Source organism: Ovis canadensis, chromosome 2 (assembly GCF_042477335.2).
Source record: "Ovis canadensis isolate MfBH-ARS-UI-01 breed Bighorn chromosome 2, ARS-UI_OviCan_v2, whole genome shotgun sequence".
Lineage (NCBI taxonomy): Eukaryota > Metazoa > Chordata > Mammalia > Artiodactyla > Bovidae > Ovis > Ovis canadensis.
This window is the reverse complement of record NC_091246.1, coordinates 85,917,492-85,939,876: the sequence shown is the minus strand read 5'-3', so window position 1 is coordinate 85,939,876 and position 22,385 is coordinate 85,917,492.

Sequence of the window (22,385 nt, the reverse complement as noted above, 5' to 3'; positions counted from 1 at the left end):
CTGAGCTATACAGCATATTAAAAAGCAGAGACACTGCTGACAAAGGTCCATCTAGTCAAAGCTATGATTTTTTCAGTAGTCATGTATGGATGTTAGATTTGGACTATAAAGAAAGCTGAGCACCAAAGAATTGATGCTTTTGAACTATGATGTTGGAGAAGACTCTTGAGAGTCTCTTGGACTGCAAGGAGATCAAGGCAGTCAATCCTAAAGGAAATCAGTTCTGAATATTCATTGGAAGGATTCATACTGAAGCTGAAACTCCGATACTTTGGCCACTATGAGAAGAACTGACTCACTGGAAAAGACTCTGATACTGAAAAAGATTGAAGGCAGGAAGAGAAGGGGACGACAGAGGATGAGATGGTTGGATGGCACCACCAACTTGATGGACATGAGTTAGAGCAAGCTCCAGGAGTTGGTGATGAATGGGAAGCCTCGTGTGCTGCAGTCCTTGAGGTCGCAAAGAGTCGAACATGACTGAGCAACTGAACTAACCTGAAGCTGAGTCAACTAGACTAAGCTGAGCAAAGAAGGAAATGAAACAAAATGGGGGAAAAATAAACAGAGAGAAAGAAAATTTTGAGATGATTTTGGCTGGATAATATTTTGAAATATTAGTCTATGCATCTATATTTGTATGGTTTTGTTAGAAAAACAGAATCAATAGGAATACACACATACAAAAAGAGAAGGAGAAAGAAGTCATTAAATGGAATTGGCACATAAACAGACGGAGGCTGAAATGTCCCACAATCTACAGTTGGCCAGTTGGAGACCCGAGAGAGTGGGTGGTATCATTCCAGTATGATTCCCAAGGTTTGAGGACCAGAATATTCAATGGTGTAAGCTCCAGTTTAAGCTCAAGTGCAAAGGCAGGAGAAAACAAACATCTCAGCTTAAAGGTAGTCAGGCAGAGAGGGTGAATTATCCCTTCCTATACCTTTCTGTATGAAAAAGGCCTCCAATGGATTGGATGAGGCCCATCCACATTGGGGAGAGCTATGCTTTACTCAATCTACTGATGCAAATGCTAATTTCACCCAGAAACACTCTCACAAACACATCCAGAATAATGTTTAACCAAATATCAGGGCACCCCATGATGAGTTTAAGGTGATGCATAAAATTAACAATCACAGCATCTCTCCAAATATCCTTCCTTCCCCTCTCCTTCATCCCACTCAGACAGCATCAGGCACCAAACAAAAACAGAGCTAATGCTCAGCTGTTGAGATTTATGAACTTATTTTTCAAATATAACTAATAATACATAAGGTTTACTATGTGCAGGTATTGTTCTAAGTGCTTTATAAATATTAACTCCTTAATCCCCAAAACGGTGAACTCCGGGAGATGGTGATGGACAGGGAGGCCTCGCGTGCTGCGATTCATGGAGTCGCAAAGAGTTGGACATGACTGAGTAACTGAACTGAACTGAACTGAATCCCCAAAACAACTCCACAAGGTAGGCATTATTATCATCATCCCTATTTTTAAAGATGAGAACGTGGAGGAAGAGAGAGTCCCAGGGCACTAAAACTAGTGTGTGGTGGAGCCAGTATTCAGTCCCAACAAGCCTGGCTGAAGAGTCTATCCTCCTAATCTCTACTGTGACACCTTGAAACTCACAGCAGTTAGCAGTTGGACAGAAATTTTTTAGAGGGCAAAAAGTCACAGTCCTGACTCTGAGCATGAGGTTAATGCTTTAAGCAACAGATTTAGAGAAAATAATGTTGTGATGACCTAAGTATGAAGTTTGCCACACCCACCAAAAATGTCAAATTCCCCAAGTAGGGTGGGAGTCAGAGCAAAGGAAGACTTGTGCCTTGATTCCTAAGTGGAACCTGAGGAGGCAGTAAGCCTCTCACTGCTTCCCGCCCACCTCTTCCACAAGAGCAGAGAAAGTAAAGGTGGGAGCTGGTGACCATGTCAGAGTGGCATGGAGCCCCAGAGCAGCACAGGAGGGCATCCAAACATTTCCTGGGCTTCCTTGTCCTCTCATTCAAAGGAAAGTGAAGTCTCTCAGTTGTGTCTGACTCTTTGAGACCCCATGGACTGTAGCTCCTCTGTCCATGGGATTTTCCAGGCAATAGTACTGGAGTGGGTTGTCATTTCCTTCTCCAGGGGAATCTTCCCGACCCAGGGATCAAACTCAGGTCTCCCGCATTGTAGACAGGCGCTTTACTGTCTGAGCCACAAGGAAAGTCTGGTTCAAAGAGAGGTGCAAAAGATAGGCTCAGGGGCCTCAAGAAGCCTACCAGTCATGTCAGGAGTGTAGACTAAAAGTTGTGAGTCCAGAGGAGACCAAGGCCACCTTGAGGATGTCTTCAGGGATGGGCACCTGTGCCTGGACACCACAGTGTGTGCTAAGTCACTTCAGTCGTGTCCAGCTCTTTGCGACCCTATGGTGTGTAGCCTGATGGGCTCCTCTGTCCATGGATTCTCCAGGCAAGAATACTGGAGTGGGTTGCCATGCCCTCCTCCAGGGGATCTTCCCAACCCAGTGACCGAACCCATGTCTCCTGCATTGGCAAGTGGGTTCTTTACTACTAGTGCCACCTGGGAAGCCCTGGACAGCACTAAATGCCACCATTTCTGAAGGCCAGTGGTCCTCTCCTACCTCATGGACATCATGACTTAAAGCTTTCAAACTGAGAGGGAACTCAAGGATAAAAGGGTGGGAAAAAATCCTGAACTGGTTGAATCAGTGATTAAAGTTAACCTGAGTTGAGGAAGATTGAAATTAAGTTCAGTTAGAGAAAATAAGGTGGTTGTTTTTTTTTTTTGCACAGCTGATTTTGCAGTCTGAGACTTGTACCTCCTTGGCCGTAAAGAAATAAAACTTGTTTACCTTCGCAACCAGTACGCTCTCTCTGAAGGCCAAAGGAAAATCTCCAAAATTGTTTTGAGAAATAACATCATCATTGGACTAAGTATATGACTTCCCAAAGGATTACTTTATAGTGCAATGCTCCTTTCTATAAGTACTCGTTTGGCCCTTTAACTTAAAAATGTTAGTTTCATTAGCTCAAACCAGTCTTCATACTACAAACCTGGTCCTTAAAATGACTGAAAGCAGTTTAGTAATGGTTGTTGTCCACTGATTCAAATAAAGTTGTCAGATATACGGCTAAGATGGAAAAGATTTTAGATTTGTGAAATCAGGATCTAATTCAGCTTTGAGTTTGGCTACTACTCAAGCCAAAGCTTTGAAGATTTTGGACATAGTGACAGAACATTGTAACAAGGATCAAAGGATGAAAAATTCAGTGCAAATAAGGGTTGGTTCATAGCATTTTTTTTTCTTGTTTTGTTTTGGCCATCCCACTAGACATGAAGAATCTGTTCCCCAACCAGGGATTGAACCTGCACACCCTACATTAGAAGCACAGAATCTTAACCACTGGCCTGCCAGGGAAGTCCCAGTTCATGCATTTTTAAGGTAGTGATGCCTTACATAATATCAGGGTGCAAGATGAAGCTAGGATGGCCGAGATATAAGTTCTGGAAAGCAGAAAGGTTTTCTGTCCAGAAGGGAATAAAAGAACTTTTTGGCCCAGTACCTGTGCAAAGCTGCCACATCATTTGTGATAGAAACTGGAGAGAAATAAAACTGACATTGCTGAACTGATTTCTATAACATTCATCAAATGATCCTTGTCTCAAAAAGATTCTCAAAGTTGCTTGTGATAATTTTCATAAGGAAAGAATTTTTTTTTTTCAAATTCTGTATGACTATGTGTTTTCTTAGGCGTACCACAATTAAGATTTACCTGAATTTGTTTCTATAAAAAGCTGGGCTTCAGGTTCTCAACCAATATAACACACTGCTGTGCTATTGTTATAATAGGAAACAAGTCAGATTTGTTTGGTTTAATCATTTTTCCTTAAAGGAACATCCAGCAGAAACACAACCCACTGTAAGCATAAGGAATATCTCTAGAGTGGACATACTGAAACACAACTAAAGCATCAGTCTTTTAGAAATATATTGTCAGGAAAATAGGCATGGCAAATTAGTCACTAAAACAGATGCTGTAAACCAAATATTATAATTGTCAACATTTAAAATTCTGCCAATTTAATGGATTTGCCTTTGAATAGTTTAGGGTACTCAAGGTGATTTTCAACAGACTTATTTAAGTAAAGTATTCTAGGACTCCATCTTTAAAACTGTCCCTATTATACCTTTCCTAAGCAATCTATATGAGTTACTGAAGGTCTGTCAGCCTTCAATTTGGCTTTATTAGCATTTATTGCTTTAAATCAGACATTTCACATTATTTATATAAGGTTTTTTTATTCAGTACTGAAAATGATAGAACATACACATTGAATAACAGATAGGGACATAATTCATCCTGGTATGAAGCATGCCTTATAACACTTAAGTGGTCTATTAAACCTGTCTGATCTTATATTGGATAAATTCTATCCTTGACATCAAGACATGTGTCTGATACATTTATCATGTTTAGGATTCTTCTAAGTTACACAAACTATTGCATCTGGGAATTGCTAAGAGTTTATCCTGAAGTTAAAATATACCAAGTATCCAAATATTTCTCTTAAATATGAGTTAGACCTAAACTACCACATAGAATTATTTTAGTGGTTTCAGTTCCATCCCTGGTGGACAGTAGTACATGGTAAGAAAAACCACCTCACATAATTTGGCACTGTTTAGAACCAGCAGCCTCTGATCAGGAGGAGTTTGTAATGAGCCCAGGGGGACGGAATGACCTCTTATTAGAAGGAGCACTGTCTCTCTCTGGCAAGGCTGAGGTTGGAAACTCTGGGAGGATCAAGCTGCAGCTGTTGGCTCCCTTTTTGACTTGGGGAAGGTAGAGGTCTTTTTGGGACCAAGCTACCCACTTACTTCACAAGTGGGGAGCTGGTTATTAAAAGAGAATGAAATGAAAGAGCCTTTTGTCAGTATAATGTACTGAAGTTCGTCATTTAGGGGAAAGTAAATGCCAACTTTCATTTCTATTTAGATAATGTGGGGACTAGAACTAGAGAAGAGGGAAATAAAATGTGGTAGCCAAGGAATGAGCTTGAACTTGGTTTAGTCAGAACATTGATAAACAGATGACTAGCTTATCATTTATACTTCACTTACTCCCACAGAGGTTTTGAACTTATTTAGAATAAACACACACACACTTCATTTCAATAAAACAAAGAGCTAGGTGATTGCTATAGGGGAGTGAAAACTTTTGCCTCAGTTTATTAACCAGAAACAGATTTTCTATTGGGAAAAGGATATTAAAGCAAAAAGATCAGAGGATCAGTCAGCTTTGGGATCAGCCACACTTGGGTTGGAACCCCAGACTTTGCACAAGAAACCCTCTGGATATCAGAGTTCTCTTTTGTAACACAGCACCAGTAATCCCCTCTGAGTGGCACAGTGAGATAAGATGAGTGAACATACCCGACACTGCAGATGCCCAACACACAGATAATAAATAACTGAAATATTAGATCTTTTTCCTACACGAGGGCTAAAATTCAGGGCTTCAGTGAATTCAGACAGAAAGATCACTGCATCTTCATCTTCACTAACCTCTAACTGCAAAGTAGCATTTCTTAAATCATGCATGTGAACAATATCAGCATATCCAGCACCTGTGATGTTGACATTAATAGAAATCACAGCTATTTTCATAACATGGTACAGCTACTACAGATAATCCAAAAATATTGTTTGCACTCATCACTATTTTGAAATAATAGTAGTTACCAAACCTGCTGGAAGATCGTGTTATTTAATGCATTAATGAAGAAGCATATGAATTACTACCTCATAAAATTGTTTTAAATATTTTGACAGTTATATTTCAGTAATTGATATTTCCTTTCTGATGCCACATGTTCCGTTTTCTTTTACTCTTTAAAAACATGTTTTATATGAGAATTTAGAGCCTTCTTCTGAGAAGAGGTCCTGAAACTTCACCCAACATCCAAATGGGTTTTTCTACCCTCTGCTAATGGTGTTACTGTCAGCCACCAGGAAGTGCACAAAGTTTCGGTTGACTGGGGATGTGAGTTGATGTGATCGTTATTAAGATGGATCTAAGTTGGGACTGTTTTCTTCAAAAATGATCAGTTTGGACTTGCAGTTGATTTTAGCTGATACTTAGCTGTTACCTATTTGATGAGCTGTTTCCTTGAAACGCAAAATGAAAATCAAACCTTGTGTTTCATCTTTTCTTGATCTCCCGAGCAAAGTGAAAAACAGGGAGCTATATCCATGTCTGTCAGGGTCATTTTCATATGCACATGTCCCAGGGATCTTGGAGAGTCATTAGGATTTTAAAAACCAAGTTTTGGCTTTATTTGTGACAAAGGTACTGTGAAATAAGATAAGAATCAGTGGCTTGTAAAACTTCTCGCCCAGTTGTTAAACACAAAAATGGATTCAATCATCAGATGGTTTATATTTCCTTACATTTTTACTAGTTTTTAAACAGGCCAAAATATGGCTATGTGTAATAGCTGGAAAATTATACTGCAACTAAAATTATATTTCTTGGCTTCCTATGGAATGTTTTTGGTCTGAGAACTCAGGAATAGTCTAACCAGTGATATTTTTAAAAAGTCTATGCCAATAATCCAACCAGAAATGTCACTGGTTTTTATTATAGGACAAAATAGATTTTACAATGCTACTTTCTTTAGTGTATATTTGTCATATTTCTTATTCTAATATGTGGGTAAATTACATGAAAAATAAAAACGAAATGATAAAATATCAGCATTGTAATTCATGATGATATATGTAAGCCTAAATATTTTTTCTTAGCTTAGTACCTTTAAAGACAGATTTCTCTCCCTTTATCACATGGCTAGATTTACAAGTGAATCAGCATCATATTTGTTAATATTCTTCTTGTAACAGCATTTATTTTGAAGGATGAGGATAGAGTTTGACTAATGCTGAGTACAAACTGGTTTTAAATGGTGCCAGTTGACCAATAGTATTTCATAGTGTTGCTGAGATAAAGGTGTCTTTGTTCTGCACATTTGTACGTACTTTGCAAAGTAATTTTGAGGCAGGTAGATTTTTTTTTTAATCCAAAAGGACTTCTCTCATCTCCTTTTTTAAATTGTTCCCTTCAGTCCTTGCTCTGAGTTATAGGAAAGTAGGTTCCCACAAAATGCACTTCCTACTCAAGCTTTTCATAACCTTTATTTTTGCCACAACTTGGTCTACTTTATACACTGAGGTAAAGAAAGACCTTATTGAATACTTCATGTTAACAGAAGGCACTTTATGTTCAAGGTAATATTCTGATAATCTAGATGAAGTCCTCTCTTTCTGGAATTTCCTAATAGAGTTTGGGCAAAACTTTCCTTGCTGTCTAAGTCACGTATTCTGACTACTAGAGACTACAAGTCCTAGAGGCTCCACTTCTGTAATAATTTGATCCCTTGCTTGCTGATGGAAATTATTATCATGTGGAGTTGAATATCTCCTACACTCTGTGTTTATTCATTGGTTCATTCATTCACTAAACATCAAATAAGTATTTATTGCAGATGGATGATGGAGAAGGCAATGGCACCCCACTCCAGTACTCTTGCCTGGAAAATCCCATGGACGGAGGAGCCTGGTAGGCTGCAGTCCATGGGGTTGCTAAGAGTTGGACACGACTGAGCGACTTCACTTTCACTTTTCACTTTCATGCATTGGAGAAGGAAATGGCAACCCACTCCAGTATTCTTGCCTGGAGAATCCCAGGGATGGGAGAGCCTGGTGGGCTGCCGTCTCTGGGGTCGCACAAAGTCGGACACGACTGACGCGACTTAGCAGCAGCAGCAGCAGATGGATGAACAAGTCAACTGACTGCAGATCCATCCTTTGGAAAGATAGTCCCCCTTCACTCTTTCAAGAACAATGCTGAATGTGGCTGTCATGCAGGCACTAACTCATTTTTGGGTTATTTTCACCTACTGAACCAGCTCATCTGTGAGCCAAATCCACATTTTCTCCTTCCTCCTTCAGATGTATAGGATACACACTTACTCCCTTCCCACATAGCCACAGGGGCTGTGAAAGGTGCTGGTGTGACTATCGTGGGTGACAAGGGGATCTGAGCTCCCTGCCCACACAGTTTAGCCTGGCCACACCATTTCCAGCTTGAGACAGACTATCACTGTTGGTGGGTCAGTCTGACTTTGTGACTTGGCGGTCCTGGAAGAATATAGCCAATTCTAGGCAGCTAGGTTCAGAGTAAGTTGATGTCCCATTATCAGGTGTTTACATCTCTACCAGGACACAGTAACATGCCAGGGACAGTTAATCAAAAGGCATTTAATTCTCTGCTGCAGAAGGCACTCCAGTGTTCCAATGTCCCAGGGATCTACACTGCAATTCTCACACTGGGGTTTGTCATCACTGAACATTTAGTGATACTGGTCCCCCTTTCACCAGCTCATTTCTAATGGCCTTGGTAAATGGTGTGTCCTCTGGGCCCTCTTGTTGAGCATAATCTCCCAGTAAGTCTTTTGACCTGACATAATATATCCATTCTAGCATGACAGCTTTCCCCAGACTCTATTCCTTCCTATATCTTGTGCTGGGAAGACCCAGGCATTTCTGTTTCACTTAGTACTCACCATCACTTTAACTACACTTCTAAGTGTGCCCACAGCAAACTGTCCTATCCACTGTGGGCCTTTGCAGCAGGTTAGATCCAGTGTCCTAAAGAATTCTTGCTTATTCAGTCATATATTCTGGCTCCCTTGGTCCAATGTCTTCAAAATACAATCCCAGAGATGCTTCCCTAGTCACTGGTGAAACATAGCAGCTAGTTCCCACCACTTCTTCAGCATATCATCTCCTCTGTCCCTTATAAGACTATCATATCCCCAGTGGGTTATGCTGGAACTTAATTCCAGTTTTTGATCTGATAATAAAAAGAGGAGGTAGAAGCAACTCCTCAGGGGAATGAAAACCTGTGCCCTTTCAGGAATGATGTTTTGTGTCTTCAAACACCATGAAAATGCCAGCTCTGACTAGAGATGCATGGGCACCTCTGCAGTCTCTAAAGGTACCAGGAGGTCTGCAGAGCCAGCATCTCAGAATGCGGGACATCATCCAGATGTCCACAGATGACGCTTATGAGCCCAGGTTTCTGATCAGGGCCCTGACTTTAGCATAACAGACCTGCCTTGGCTGAGCAGTCATTCACCAAACACCTCTCAGAAGCTCTGGGACTGTATCAGATCCCACATCTGCCACTCAGTCAAGTCAGCTCTGCCTCTGAAGGAGATAAAAGCCTCTCTGAAAGCTACTCAAGAGGGCTTCTGACTCTTACACATGGCCTTTAACTTAGATAACAGCCCTCATCCACTCATTTGCCTTCTGCAGGGTGTCAAAACAATTTAGTAGCATGGAGTCAATTCCATTGCCCTTGGAGGCCTTGCCTTTCCTTCTTCCCATTTTGTACCCTCACTGATGAGCACCATCACCAGGACATTTTCTCAGCTGCCACCACTAGGGAAATATGGAACAGTTGGGCCACCACTTTGCCTTAGGGATTATCTGTATCCCATATGCCACTCCGGATGGTGTTTTTTGGCCTGTGAGCAGTCACCAGTCCCCATCCTGCTGCCTGTTTTCTCAGATGACTCAGGATACCACTTGTTAGTTCAAATCCTCTGAAAAGCAGACCCAAAGGATTAGCTGTGTAAGAGATGCTTGTGTAAGATGAAGGGGAGGAAGCTAAGGAGGGGCAGGAAGAGCCACAAACCTCAGTTAAGATCTAAGAGAGTTTCAGTCAAGTTGATTTCCTCTAGTTTTCTTTTTTCCCCAGCTTAATGTGAATATAACTGACATATAACATTGTGTAAATTTAAGGTGTACCATGTGATGATTTGGTATATGTATATATATTGGGAAGCATTTCCCACAATTAGGTTGGTTAACACATACTTCACCCCACATAATTACCATTTCTTTATTGTTGTTTTTGCTATGGGGAGAACATTAAAGCTCTACTCTCCTGGCATTTTTCAAGTATTCAATGCAGTATTGTTAACTACAGTCACCATGTTGTTCAGTATATCCCAGAACTTACTTATAACTATACATTTATACCTTTTGACCTACATCTACCCAGTTCTCCCACTCTTCAGCCCCTTGCAACTACCATTTGACTCTGTCTATGGATTCAAAGGGGCTTCCCTGGTAGTTCAGCTGGTAAAGAATCCGCCTGTAATGCAGGAGACTCCAGTTCGATTTCTGGTTCGGGAAGATTCCCGTGGAAAAGGGATAGGCTACCCACTCCAGTACTCTTGGGCTTCTCTGGTGGCTCAGATGGTAAAGAATCCACCTACAGTGTGGGAGACCTGGCTTCGATCCCTGGGTTAGGATTGAATGGCAGAGGGCATGGCAACCCACTCCAGTATTCCTGCCTGGAGAATCCCCATGGACAGAGGAGCCTGGCAGGCTACCGTCCATGGGGTCGCAAAGAGTCAGACATGACTGAGCAACTAACCACAACAGAGGAGTTCAAAGAGCAAGCCATTTTATATGTTGCAGGAATAGGCTTGCATTCATACCCCAGTGTGCTCATCCATTGGTTGGCAGCAGTCCTTGGAACATGTAGTCTTGGTGTTAATGTGGGGATGGATCCAAATGAGCAGCAATCAGCCATCAGTCACAATACACTCCCCATTCAGGAGCTCTGCATGAAATCACACACTGTTTCACTCACTGTTTTATTTCTAGCTCCTAGCACAGTGCCTGTCTCATTCTTACTCTCAAATATTTTTCTAATAACTGTTGAAGACATGTGCTACTCCAAAACCCACGTATGTAACTTTGCTAAAAAAGCAAGGAGAAAGATAGACCTCTAACCCAAACAGGGGGTGTTGCCATCAACATCACAGTGTACCTTGGGCCTAGCTAGCTGAACAAGGTGCACACATACCCACAAGCCACCTTAAAGCCAATGTGAAGGTGGGGCTTGTCTCTAGGACCTCCAGTCTGGTATCTTCACAGGCTTCCACTTGAGCATCATCTCCTTCTCCTTTTATACACCCTTCCTTCATTCTCAAGGAAACAACTTCATTCTGCTTCAAAAAAATGACTTGAAGTTCAGTCATACTAGGTGGCAAATGATTTACAGCTAGACAGAAGTGAAAAATCGAACAAAATATCTACAATTGAATTTTGACATGGTGGGGGCGTGGAGGCAGAAGCAGACATGTACTTGGAGAGACAGCAAAATCCTGATATACCTGATTACTGTCTCTTTTTCTATGATGAGGCACTGCATTCCCAGAGCAGCCCATTAACTTGGCAGTCTAATCACATTTTCTGGTCTAAGACACAAACTTTCAAAATAGGAAAGGGATCCCATGAAATACACACATTGGCAATAAGAGACGCACGTTTTTTTAAATGTTTATGGAAATGAAGCAAGACCAAGAGCTCTAGGATATCATTCTGAATCTGCTGACCAAGTTCAATCTTAAACAGATTCATTACCTAGACTGCTATAATCTCTGACCAGTCCCCAGCAGCAATAAACCCATAGTGCACGTCATGTACTGCAGGGTTTATAATGGAAATGCATGTCGAGACAAAAATGATATTCACACTTCTATCAGTGCACAGAATATATTGTAATCATTTATGGCTTTATTTCTCTCAAAATCAGGAACTCCTCAAAGACTAGATGCCAACTTACTCATACTCTGGCCCTGGGGACTAGGATATAAGTAGTGCTTAGCAAATATTTGTTGAATGAGTAAATAATTGAATGAAAGATTATTAGAGAGCTATAGCTCAGGCCAGGTTCTCACAAATACAGTTGTCCAATGTGTTACAACTGTGTAAAGAGTTTATTCAGATTTCTCCCTGACCCTGCCAAGCTATGTAATCTATTACCACCTCTTCTCTTCATTTTCTCAGAGAAGGCAATGGCAACCCATTCCAGTACTTTTGCCTAGAAAACCCCATGGATGGAGGAGCCTGGTGGGCTACAGTCCTTGGGGTCATGAAGAGTCGGACACGACTGCGTGACTTCACTTTCACTTTTCACTTTCATGCACTGGAGAAGGAAATGGCAACCTACTCCATTGTTCTTGCCTGGAGAATCCCGGGGACAGCGGAGCCTGGTGGGGTGCCGTCTATGGGGTCGCACAGAGTCGGACACGACTAAAGCGACTTAGCAGCAACAGCAGGAGCAGCAACACATATATAATAAAAACTCTAATTACCAGTTAGACTCATCTGCTTATTATGATACTAGTCTTTTATTAAAACTAGATTTCACTCCACCATGCTCATGGCTATAAAATAGAGCTCTTTTACTTTCTACCAATTCTATTGGCACTCCTTTTTAATTCAAATACTGCTCTGGGATCAACAATGCAATAAGACATAATTATGTTTTAAGATCCATGAATTGGTTGTGAAAATGCAGGTATTTTCTCTCTAGGTAGTTTGCTCCAGGAAATACACAGAGAAGTATATTTTTATCTTGATGTATGGGGATTTACATAGGAACATACCCCTTAGAGTTGGAAGCAGTATTTTGTAGAAACGCCGGAACAAATACCGCCCATCACCACTTTATTATGTTCACAATGTACTCCATTATCATCAGTATGTGAGTATAAATCCTCATAAGAAACCTCCCAGTATTAAAAACCATAATTATAACATGTATTTATTCCAAACATATGTACCACCGTTTCAAACTACTCACCAGCTGAATATATTTTGCAGCTTTCAAAATTTGACTGGTGTGAAGATGGCTTTTATAAATGTGATTTATGACAATTTAGGTGCCGAAAACCATCGTAATTACAAGTACTGTAAATGTTTTCTCTCTGCTTAAGTAGCCTCACTGAGGAGGACAGCGTTCATTTCCTGTGGGTTGGGCCTTTTGGCTCCAGCCTTCGTTCCCAGCCATGTTTCACCAGTAAAAGATTAACAAAAACTTTTCAGCGCTCCGTTCTCTTTTCCTTCTGGACCTATCCATTTTCCCATCTCCAAAGAGGGCAGCCTCTCCTAACATATGTTGGAAATTGTTGTTCAACTTCGCAGAATATACAAACACAAGACTTTTCTCCGTTCACGGTGCCAGAGCAGACGTTTCAATGGAATATTTCATTATAATGCAGAGCCTGTGTGCCAGAAATGAGGCTTTTCCAATGAAATTCATGATTTTTTTTTTTTTTTACCATGTGGTATCTGGGGTTTCTATAAAGCACAAGAGGTTTGACTTTTGGTGTAAAAAGTTTAAACTTTTAACCTACCTGGATTTGAACAGGATAATAAATTGTCAAGTAACGACTCTTTGCCAAATGTTAATAATCTTCATGAAAAGTAAAACCAGAGAGTTGTGGAAAGGCTATGATACACCTTCCATCTTGTTAGTTTAATGCTGTGCTCTTTTGGAGGGCACCGATGGAGTCAAGCCACAGAGGCCAAGTGACTCACCCAAGGTTACAAAGGGAGTCTGTAACAAGATCAATCAGAAAACCCATGATTCCTAACTCCCAGTCCAATGTTGTCATTTAAAAAGCCTCCAAACATGGCTCTTGTAAATTACACTGTCATCAGCACTTTCCTTATTACTCTTTGTTTTCAGTAGTTATAAAATCGGTAGTTTAAAAAATGGCTTTGGGACAAAATTTAGCCAACAAAATCTCTAGCTTAGAGTCAATTATTTCCAAAAGACAATTTAAAAATCTGTAGTTCAGCTACTTTGGGGATAGAAACATGCCAAAATCCAAAGTTCATTTGCTTTCGGTATTTCTTTGAATTTGAAGGCATATTAACCATGGGATTTATTAATACTGTGTGTTAATTACTGATTTTTGGTTTTATTATCAAACCAACATAAAAGGAGAAGCCAAATCTAAAAAACATACTCTAATTGCTATAAGAATAATAACTTCAGCTTGACATCTATCAGATTTACTCCTAAATTACAATATAAGGGAATAAAGAGAAATTTACATATGGGCTTTCCATGGATATTCAACAAACATCCGAAAAACAAGGGAGCACGTCTGGGAATGACTTGGAATGTGCAGGAACACTAGGCTTTTCTCTTCCACCAGCTTTCACAGCTCTGCATGCCAGGTCAGACAACTCTTGGGGGTCAAATCTTAGCCATCAAGTGAGGCAACTCATAAGGTGTTTCTCACAGTCAGATTGTTCTCATATCCTATCATACTATATAGCATTTTATTTTACAACTATTTCTTTGCATTTGTTTAAATATCTAAAGGACTGTTCCTCTAAAATTAATAGAGAGAAGGAACAAAACAGAAAGTAATAGCAGCTGAAAAAAGAACAGCCACATGTTTTCAAATAGAAAATGAAAACAGAATGTAGTCAGACATAGTCTGTAGTTTGCAATTCCTTAAAGAAGTATTTCTTGCAATAAGTGATTCACAGATGATGCAAATTTCAATCCCATTTGGCTTTTGCTGCAGCTTTTATGAAATCTCACATGTGACAGGCTAGCTAGGTTGAACCCAAATGTAAAAAGTTTCTGGGATTCCCTCCCTCTCTTTTATTTTCCTATACTCTCAGAATTTTAATAGTGTACATGATTTTTATATTGTAGAATTACCTCTACTTAAAAATGGAAAATTAGAGTGATATTAGAATTAGCATTATATACCAAACGACAATTATAATTTCGATATGGAAGAGATTGCCGGACCAAGAGTATTTCAAACCAACACATTTATATTTCATTAATACATTCTTTTGGGAGAGAACAAATACTAACCATAATTTTTCAGTTTAGTAAGCCACAGTGAACATTGATAGCAGCTTACTTCCTTGTAGAATATAAGCCCCATTGACTATTCCAAATCAGAATGAAGCAGTTTCACATTACTTTCTATGAATTATGCACTTGAATTACATCTGCTGACTTGTAACAAAAATTTGAAACATTCTGATTTCTTAAAGTTATATTTTTCTTCACTTATACTTGCAATATGTAATTGCAATGGGCTAAGTAATATGCTAAGTACAAGTTTAACACTTTCCAAAAAATTTCACACTGTCTAGGAAAGGGGTCTGGCATAAAGATAAGAAATGATACAAGAAACTTAACAGGTTTCATATAAATACAAAAGTGAATGTATATGCACTTAAATAATCTTTCTTCTAAAATTAATACAAGAACAGGAACAATAGTGAGATACCAACCACCTTGTTAGGAGCAACCATAGGCAAGTTGTTATATAGAATTTTAAAACAGCATGCAATCTGATCATAGTCTGCAATCCACAATTCTTTGAAGAAACTGCTTGATGTATATATTCACTTTCATACTTATAGTCACACAAACACATACACATCAAAACAATCTTTTAAATTACTATTCAGAATGGATATCGTCAAATGTAGGGGCATTATTTATTTAGGGGTAAGGAAAAGAAGAAATACTAGAGTTTGTGCAAGATGTCCTTTCTTCCCATTCCCACCTTTATTTTTCACATCAGACTCATTCCTTTTAAATCAATCAAATCCTCCCACTGCATCAGGAGTCTGAACATTCCTCTCTTCACTCTTCCATCTCCAATCATTCCTGCCCACTGTATCAGGATTATAACAGCAGTAGTTACAGGCAATGTCTACAGGCTTAGCAGGGCATGTATTACTAAAAAAAGCCGTTCTCTGACTTTCTCCTACTCCATGGCTTTTGTGGGTTTCTTTCTCAAAATATCTGGATTCCCTCTCATAAACTTTATTAGTTGGGGTAATGTTGGAAATACAGTAATATTTATAAATTTACACATTTTTTGATAACTATCAGACATTAGCTTGGTGGAAACAGTGATAAGTCTCAGAATACATTTCATAAAAGGGTCAATATGGTTTAATTTAGCAAACTTGGCAAAAAGTGGAACCTTGGTAAATGTCTGTCAAATACATAACTGAGTGAATAGATTCAGATCACGATTATTGGATAAAGGTGAACAAAAGAGACTGGAAAAACTGTTTGTTACAGGAAAATCTTGACAATTACACTGGTTTAAAGCAGTAAGTGGTAAGGGAACTTGAGACTGGTGAAAAAAATGGGCTAACTTGATTGAGCCTAAGGAATTGTAACTTCTTTAAGCATTAACTTTTATGTAAAAACTATTATTGCATTTTTCCATGTTTCATTCTATTGTATCTTATTTTTATTTCTGCATACTCAGTATGTATGAATATTTTAGTATTATCTATAACATTATTTAGGATAGTGTTTCTGGCAAGTCGTATCTACAATTGGCTGGTAGAGATCAAGGAAAAGCAGAGTTACTTAATAAAAATTCACTTTAATGCCAGCATTGTTAGAACTCATCTATTCCTTGCTATTAAGTGTAGTATGTCTATAAAAATCATTTGTCTTATAGACTTTTTAAAATCATATACAAGTTACTTCCATCAAATAATAACTTCAAAATCGCACTGTCAAAGTAAGCAGTAATAGGTACACAACTTCAGAAAATTATATTTAGAAAATGGATCTCATATACATCATCTCAAACTCTTATATGACAAACAGACCCTAAGAGGTTAGTAATAGTTTCAGCCCAGCCAAAGTTCAAACTCAGTTTTTCTAGTTTCTAACACAGTACATATTTTATCTTCTTTCAGATTTTCCCCCAGTTGCAATTTATACATTTTTCTAGATGTTTTAGAAAATAACTTATTGGGTTTGTGAATAGCTGGATGGCTGAATTAAAATGAGCATGATTCAGATACCTTATGCAGGAATCCTGTACATGGTCTTAATATTTTAACTGTTTGTAGCCACGTTTTAAAACATTTTTTTAATCGCCAGCAAAACAATTCAAAGTAAAGAGTGAATGCACAAGATGGACCCATGCTTGGCTCCATAACAGTATTGCAACAGTGTGTAGTACCTGTAGGGAAGAGAGAGAGGGAGGGAAGGAGGGAGGGAGACAGCGGGGAAAGGGAGCGGGGTGGGGGAAGGGAAGCAGGATAAGCCAAGGGGACAATGCAGTTGTAGTTTCCTTGTTCATTGGTTAAAATGGGTTATCCAGTGCTGGCTCTGGCTGGCACTGAGCTAAGCTCTGAGGATGCAAAGGTGAGCATGTACACTTGGTGTCTGTCCTCAGCAAACTTAGTCTAAATAGAGAAGACCTTTGACAAAGGGCAAAGCAAACAAGTGATCAGAAAAATAAAAACTGAGAAAATTGCTTTGATGGTTGTAACTGAGAATGAAATGATGTTGTAATTGAGAATAAGAGACCAATTGAAACATATATCAAAATATCACACAAATATATTACAAATGATGCAAGAGCTAAGAAAGCAAAATAGAGGGTCTTGTGGGAGCACTCAGCCTAGTCTGAGGCATCAGAGAAGGCTTCTCCTGGAAAATTGATATTTTTAAGTCCATTGTGAAGGTTGAATAGTTTTTGGCAAGAAGAGGGAGTGAATTGGTAAGAGTACCTTCCAGGCAAAGAGATTGATCCTGAATGAAGAAGGGATGAAGTATATCAACAACTGGAGAAAGCCCAGTGCAGCTGGAAACAACTGGAATTCCCAGTAACCAGAAGGAGCCCAGAGGAGAGTGAACAAGATGAGGTCAGGGGCACTTCATATGGGGTCTCATGGAGAGGACATTATAACCATCAGGATTAATAGCATGGGCCCTGTATCAGTATTCTGTGCTATGTATTACCTCAGACTTAGTGTCTTAAACAGTATCCACTCATTAGACCATAGTTCTGTAGGTCAGAGGTCCAGCATGGCTCAACCGGCTTCTCTGCTCAGGGTTTCATAAGGCCAGGAAAAGGTGCCAGCTGGGAAATTCTGGGGAACAGTTCCCAGGTTCATCCAGGTTGTTGGCAGAATCTGCCTCCTTGAGGTTTAGGTCTGACGTCCCTATCTCCTTTCTGCCTATCAGTCAGCATTTCCAGGCCACCATGTTCCTTCCCATGTGGGTCTCTCCATCTCTAAAGTAACAGTGGTGTACAGAGTCCTCACATTCTGAGTTTCTGTGACTTCTACTACCAGCCAAAGCAAAGGAAACCATCAATAAAATGAGATGGGCAAATGATGGACTGAGGGAAAACATTTATAAATCATATATCTGATAAGTAGTTAATATCTGAAATATGTAAAGAATTCATATATCCAAGTAGAAAAAAACAAAAACCTCCAAACAGTTCTATTTTAAAATGGGCAAAAGACCTGAACATTTTTCCAAGGAAGCTATATAGATAGCCAAAAAGTACATGAAAACATGTTCAACATCACTAATCAAAGGAAATGCAAATCAAACCACAATGAGATAGCACATCATACCTGTTAGAATAGCTATTATCAAAAAGACAAGAGGTGAGTGTTGACAAAGTTGTCCAAAATAGGGAACCCTGTGCACTCTTGTTGGTAATGTAAACCCCAACATCCACTATGGGAAACAGTATAGATACACCTCAAGAAATTAAAAATAGAACACCATGTGACTGCACTTCTAGGTATGTATCTGAAGGAAACAAAATCACTGTCACAGACATATCTAAATATCCATCTCCATTGCAGCATTATCTATCATAGCCAAGACATGGGAAAAACGAGATGCTCACCAACAGATGAATGGATAAACAAAACGTGATCTATAGATATATTATAGACATAGATGCATATACATACAGACATGTATGTGTGTGTGTATACAAGGTGCTTCCCTGGTGGCTTAGCAGTAAAGAATCCACCTGCAGTGCAGGAGGTGCTAGAGATGCGGGTTTGATCCCTGGGTCAGGAAGATCCCCTGGAGGAGAAAATGGCAACCCACTCCAATATTCTTGTCTGGAGAATCCCAAGAACAGAGGAGTCTGGCATGCTACAGTGCATAGGGTGGCAAAGAGTTGGACATGACTGAAGCAACTGAGCACACATATATACCAGAGTATTACTCAGCTACTAAAAAGAAGAAAACTCTGCCATTTGTAACAACACAGATGGACCTTCGGGCATTATGCTAAGTGAAATGTGAAATAAATCAGAAAGGCAAAAACTGTATAATTTAAATGTGGCATCTAAAATAAACCAAACTCATAGAAACAGAAAACAGATTGATGCTTTCCAGAGGTGAGGGTTGGAGGAATGGGTGAAGGTGGTCACAGGTACAAACTTCTACTTCTGGGGATATAATGTATAGTACATGACTATAGTTAACAATACTACATTGTACATTTGAAAATTGCTGAGAGTAGATCTTAAAAGTTCTTATCACAAGAAAAAATTTTGTAACTATGTCAGCTAATGTATTTTAACTAAATTTATTGTGGCAATCATTTTATAATGTATATACATACATCAGATCACCATGTTATATACCTTAAACTAATACAATGTCATATGTCAAGTATATCTCAGTGAAGCTAGGTCCAAAAACAAAAACAAATATAGTACAATAGTCCCAGAGATTCTATAATCCACCTAAAAGATGTCCCAGAAAGAATAAAATAACAAAATGGGAAAGAAGAAATAATCTAAAACAATAGGAAAAGATCCATTTCTCTGAATTGAATACTGGAGTGGGTTGCCATTTCCTTCTCCAGGGGATCTTCCTGACCCAGGGATCAAACCCAGGTCTCCCACATTGCAGGCAGACACTTTAACCTCTGTACTACCAGGGAAGCCCTGAAGAAAAAATAAAGAATTCCAAATGCCAGGCAGGCCTGGCTCCAACCTACACATTTGGTAGAAGACATTTGTAGACACAAACTGCTGGACTTGCTGAACTCCAAGCCTAAGGAGAAAACTTGGAGATCTTCCCACTGAAAAACTTAAAATACGCCCATTCAGAAACGTAGCTAAAAAAGACTCGTGATTTTACTGCTTTTCATGACAAAAACTAAAGAGAATTTTTAGGAACTAAGAAATTTTGTTTTGAAGCAATATTTACCAGAAGTTTAGCAAGTTGATAGTGGATTGAGAAATAGAGTTTGAGAAGCCACAGCTACAGAATGGAACAAACAAGCACTGTAAGGCAGGGAAGGATAGAGAAATCAGCCTTTCTACTATAATTCAAGGATTGCATTAAGATCCTTTGCGTGTTCCCCAGGAATATCTCCGGAAAAGGCAATGGCACCCCACTCCAGTACTCTTGCCTGGAAAATCCCATGGATGGAGGAGCCTGGTAGGCTGCAGTCCATGAGGTCACTAAGAGTCGGACACGACTGAGTGACTTCACTTTCACTTTTCACTTTCATGCATTGGAGAAGGAAATGGCAACCCACTCCAGTGTTCTTGCCTGGAGAATCCCAGGGACAGAGAAGCCGGTTAGGAGGCCATCTATGGGGTGGCACAGAGTTTGACATAACTGAAGCGACTTAGTAGCAGCAGCAGGAATACCTCTGAAGTGAATGAAAGTCACTAACCACTTAAACTCCTTTATGTTCTGTTCAGTTCAGTTCACTCACTCAGTTGTGTCTGACTCTTTGCGACCCCATGAATGGCAGCACGCCAGGCCTCCCTGTCCATCATCAACTCTCAGAATTCACTCAGATTCACATCCATCGAGTCCGTGATGCCATCCAGCCATCTCATCCTCTGTCATCCCCTTCTCCTCCTGCCCTCAATCCCTCCTAGCATCAAAGTCTTTTCCAATGAGTCAACTCTCCGCATGAGGTGGCCAGAGTACTGGAGTTTCAGCTTTAGCATCATTCCCTCTAAAGAAATCCCACGGCTGATCTCCTTCAGAATGGACTGGATGGATCTCCTTGCAGTCCAAGGGACTCTCAAGAGTCTTCTCCAACACCACAGTTCAAAAGCATCAATTCTTTGGCGCTCAGCCTTCTTCACAGTCCAACTCTCACATCCATACATGACCACTGGAAAAACCATAGCCTTGACTAGACGGACTTTAGTCGGCAAAGTAATGTCTCTGCTTTTGAATATGCTGTCTAGGTTGGTCATAACTTTTCTTCCAAGGAGTAAGCATCTTTTAATTTCATGGCTGCAGTCACCATCTGTAGTGATTTTGGAGCCCCCAAAAGTAAAGTCTGACACTGTTTCCACATCTATTTCCCATGAAGTGATGGGACCGAATTTACGTTAAACACTGCTAATTCCTCAGTGTTTGCCTTTTGAAATAATATCGCTGTACCATATTCCTCGCAGAATTGACACAGTAAAACCCTCATACCTTTATTAAATGAGTGTCCTCAAATCCAACTCACCACTTGAGGCCATATGTGTGTGTATAAATGTGTATATAACCAGGTGGCTCAGTGGTAAAGAATCCACCTGCCAATGCAGGAGACATAAGAGACATGAGCTTTATCCCTGGGTCAGGAAGATCCCCTAGAGTAGGAAATGACAACCCACTCCAGTATTCTTGCCTGGGAAATCCCATGGACAGAGGAGCCTGGCAGGCTATGGTCCATGAGGTTGCAAAGAGTGAAAGAATCAGTCACAAAAGTCGGACATGAGCACGCAAACCCAACTACACATTATAATCACCATGGGAACTTTAAAAGATACACAAATTCATAGAACCCTCAACAAACATTTGGAAGATGAGGCATCATGGTGAAGTAGAAAAACACTAGAACTACATAGAGGCTTGATTACAGTCACCCTTCTGCCACTAATTGGAGTAACTCACCTGAGTTTCTGAGCATTACTTTCCTACAAAAGCAGAATAATATTATAGTATCTACCTTTCATAAATGTGGAAGATTGAATGAAATAAAAAATGTATTAATACAAAGGCCGGCACTTGATGGTAGTTCAACTAATGATAGTGAATTGTCTATTAATTTTATTTGGGGTCATGCCTAAATGTTTTAAAAGCTCCTGTGATTTTCAATGTTATTTAAATAACAGTATCCTAAATACTCAGAATACTCAGGCAGAATTCATCAATTTTCTTGATAACCATTTTTTAAATAACATTAACTGCTAATCCTTATGTTTCCAGGCGTTGTAGCGGTTGAAAGTGGTGAGTTTCTTGGTTCCAAAGTGTCAAGGTTATGCAAAGATTCAACCCTAGGCTCTTACCATTTGCTCCTTTTGAAGTTCATCCAGAAGAAGAAAACCACACCTAAGGAAGAGTGCTCTAATTTAGTCACACCCTGGGGATAAATCAGTTAAATCTGGGGTAAGTCACAGAGGGAAGAAGAAATTCAACAGCTCTTTAATGAGAACATATTACATGCAAAGTGACAAAGTATCTCACATACCTTTATTTGGCCACATTCTCCCTACCATTCTCCCATCTTCCAAGTCTGGCCATTGAAAATTTCTTATTCTTCTAGGCTAGTATGATGAAAAAAATTTGATAAGTCAAATCAAACACTTAAGAAGAATAATATTGAATAGAGGTATGCAAAAAAAACATGAATTCAATCTAGTATTTTAT